The sequence below is a fragment of the Falco biarmicus genome, chromosome 3 (assembly GCF_023638135.1).
Source record: "Falco biarmicus isolate bFalBia1 chromosome 3, bFalBia1.pri, whole genome shotgun sequence".
Lineage (NCBI taxonomy): Eukaryota > Metazoa > Chordata > Aves > Falconiformes > Falconidae > Falco > Falco biarmicus.
The window spans coordinates 106,735,866-106,739,035 of NC_079290.1; the positions used below are offsets into that span (position 1 = coordinate 106,735,866).

The 3,170-nt window shown below is 48.1% G+C and overlaps 2 pseudogenes; both read right to left on the reverse strand.

The window, feature by feature from the left end:
• Positions 1 to 644: 644 nt before the first annotated feature.
• Positions 645 to 1,240, reverse strand: LOC130145967 (uncharacterized; annotated as a pseudogene).
• An 866-nt stretch (positions 1,241 to 2,106) lies between these two features.
• LOC130146916 (actin-1-like) lies at positions 2,107 to 2,951 on the reverse strand (annotated as a pseudogene).
• Positions 2,952 to 3,170: the final 219 nt, after the last annotated feature.

Below are 3,170 nucleotides of genomic sequence, written 5' to 3' on the forward strand. Positions count from 1 at the left end.
GCATGGGATGGAGGTGGCTTGTTCTCAAGTGTTTAAAAGTCTGACAAACTGTTTGCAGTTCTAGCAGGGATCAACACATTTCAAGAATTAAAACCAACATCTTGGAGAGGAAAAATGCTCTGAACAAGGACTCTTTCTTCAACCCAATGCACAAGGGACCTTTCTTTAGTAAGCTATAAAATCACTTACTATAAATCAATTATTTTTGTACTGATTTATTAACTGCTCTCCAGCTGTTCAGACTGGCACTTAAAACGAATTCCTGGATGGTCCTACTGAAACTTTCAAAAGTACTTTCTCTGGGCTACTGTTGGCCCAACCTCGGTACAGTCTGCCCTGGTAACCCACAGATTTCTAAACGTCCTTAAGCTGGCAGGGCTGGAAGAACCAACCCCTGCAGAGTACATCCGATCTTGTGGCGAAAAGGTCTTGCCATAAGTTGTGTCAGGAATTCCTGCCTGGAGCTCCTTCAGAAGCCTCTCCTTGAAACCTCAGAAAAGAGTCGATCTGCCTGATAACAGCATGTTCCTTAGGATGTTGGACTGGATATGCTCATGACGCTTGGCGATGCTCTGGAGGACCACCCTTCCAACCCCTGGCCCTGGGATTTCTGACTCTGTGGGCACAAAAAGGGTTTCAGGAGCTCAGAATAGCTGGGCTCCTGCCTCAGCAGCCCTTCCATCAGGGAGAATGGGCTCACATGTAAGTTCTTCAGGCTTTTCCTGCATATTTTGGCTAGGATCTAAGGCAACACAGCACAGCTTCTCCTTCATATCCCTGATAAGTTCCCTTTCTGCTGTGCTTACAAAGGAGCGCCTGGTTTTCCAGAGGAGCCTAGCAAGGTGTTTGGTTCCACCTCTGCCTGCAAAATTCAGCCTGGCAATGCCACATAGTGGCCTTTGTAGACAGGGATCATGGTGGTGACACCATGGCCACTGTCCAGCACTGGTCCAGTTGTGTGGGCACAGGCACACAGGGCCGGCACCTGGAAGTTTTTGAGCATCATCTCAGCCAGTTTTTCTCGATAGGACAAAGGATTGAGAAGGGTTTTGGTCAGCAGTGCTGGCCTCTCCCTCGGTTTCATTTTGAGTTCTTGTTCATAAAGGTATCTCCAGATCTTCTCCACGTTGCCCCAGGATGTAACTACCCCATTTTCCATTGGGTAAGTAAAAGATAAAATGCCCTTTTTGGACTGGGCTTCCTTCCTGATGTGGCAGTCCTTATGACTCGTCCCAAACATGACAAGTTTTAATTTGGGGTACCCCAGAGCAGTAGGAACAACCGAACAGGGTGCCTGTAGCCCTGACAGACCAGCCTTACGCTGTCCAGAGCCGATGTCAAAAATCCATGCGCAGGTCCCTGCCGTCACCGTGCCATCAGACACCCTGTGCAGGATGGTGCTGCCCCGGCAGTGGCTGCTGGCACAGATCATCGGTGAAATGTCCTGGATCCCCCGGTCACAAAGAGGCACCGCTCCGCCAAGCTCTCCATCCTCTGCAGCTGTGCCGGCAGCACCGCTCCCTCTGGGGAGCCGCTGGTCTGGAGCATTTTGATTCAGGGTTAGTACTTGGAAGTGAAACTGGGTGTTCTTACTTCCCAGATAAATTACAGCAGAGAATCAATGGATTTTTTCAGACCCTCAGGCACAGAGGAGGGTCAGTTACAGTAATTGCATTTGCATTGATTTATATTTGGATTCTGTTTGGGGTTTTGCTGGGTTTCTAAAGGAAATGTTTTTAATGAGGTCAAAAATAATGTGAGAGCTCATTTTAGAATACAAACCCCAGATATCTCAGAGACCTTAGAGGGAAGAATCTCCCAGCAGAGGAGGTATGCTACTCCCTGTATGACTCCAAGGCAGACTGCGAGTCAGTTAAGGAGTTACTGCATCCCTGTGATATGCGCACACCTGTAAACTCTGCAGGGGCAGGGAGATGATCAACAGTAAGATCCTCATTACCAACATTTTTAATGTTTTAGTTTCATCCAGGTTCTGCCAGCCAATAAATGCACAAACAGCTGTAGCACCTTTTAGGTCAGCCAGCTCCCAGCAGGGTTTCTCGCTCATGCGTTACAGCAAGCCACTCACTTGGTCTGATGTTCTCCTTAAAAGCATTTCTGATGAATGACAGCTGCCCCCAAACCCTTGTCACTGCTGGCGGTGATCCACGTTTGTTTGAAAGATGTCAGGCAGCTGAGGATGGAGGCTCCAGTCCACACACAGTATTTTCTCTCTGGAGGTGCAATGTTCCTCACAAACATGTCAGCAGCACTTGCAGCTTCATCTCCTTCAGCATCTGCTCCTCCAGGCCAGGGAAGAGTGTGGACCCACCTGGGAGCAGGATGTTGCCATAAAGATTCCTGTGCACATTGATGTCACTTCATGATGTTGTTGAAGATCATTTTGTGCACACCAGGAGCTCCAGTGTTTGCAGGCACACAAAGGTCTCTGGTGCACAAAAGAGCTGGTTGCCTGTCCGGGTGATATTGTTGTCAGGCAGTCTGTATTCTTTCATGATTTCTTCTGGCTTTGCTTTAGGTTCTTGGATGGGATCTAAAGTCTACGTAGCACAACTTCTCTTTGATAGCTCTCACGATTTCCCTTTCAGCAGTGCTAAAATATGTGTGCCCACTCTCCTAAAGAAGGAGATACAATCATAAAAAGATAAATATTCATAAAAGGAGACATATTCATAAAATATTTGATGAGATCCTGGCCAGCAATACCCAGCCTGCAGATGGCCTGGGGTAAGCAGATCCTTCAGATGTGGGGACAGTGTGGGTAGCACCATCCCCACTGCCCATCACTCTCCCAGTGGCACGGGCCAATGCACAGGGTGCCAGGGCTGTCTGACCTGCAACGTACGTAGCCGGCACCGTGAAGCCTTCGAACGTGATCACTGACATTGTGTCCCAGTTCTGCAGAGGACTGGGGGGGCTTCAGTCAGCAGCACTGGCCTTTCACTGGCTTTGATTCTTGGCTCATACTCATAGACATGCCTCCAGCTCCTTCCCGTATCATCCCAGCATGTAACTATGCCTAAGTGGCAAAACTGAAATTATGCCTAAGTTCTAACTGAATTACCAGTTTGCTTTTCTGAATACCATCTGCGTTGGGAGCAGAATTTTTTTCAACTGAATCCTTTCTGATTCTTTAGAACAAACTCCTA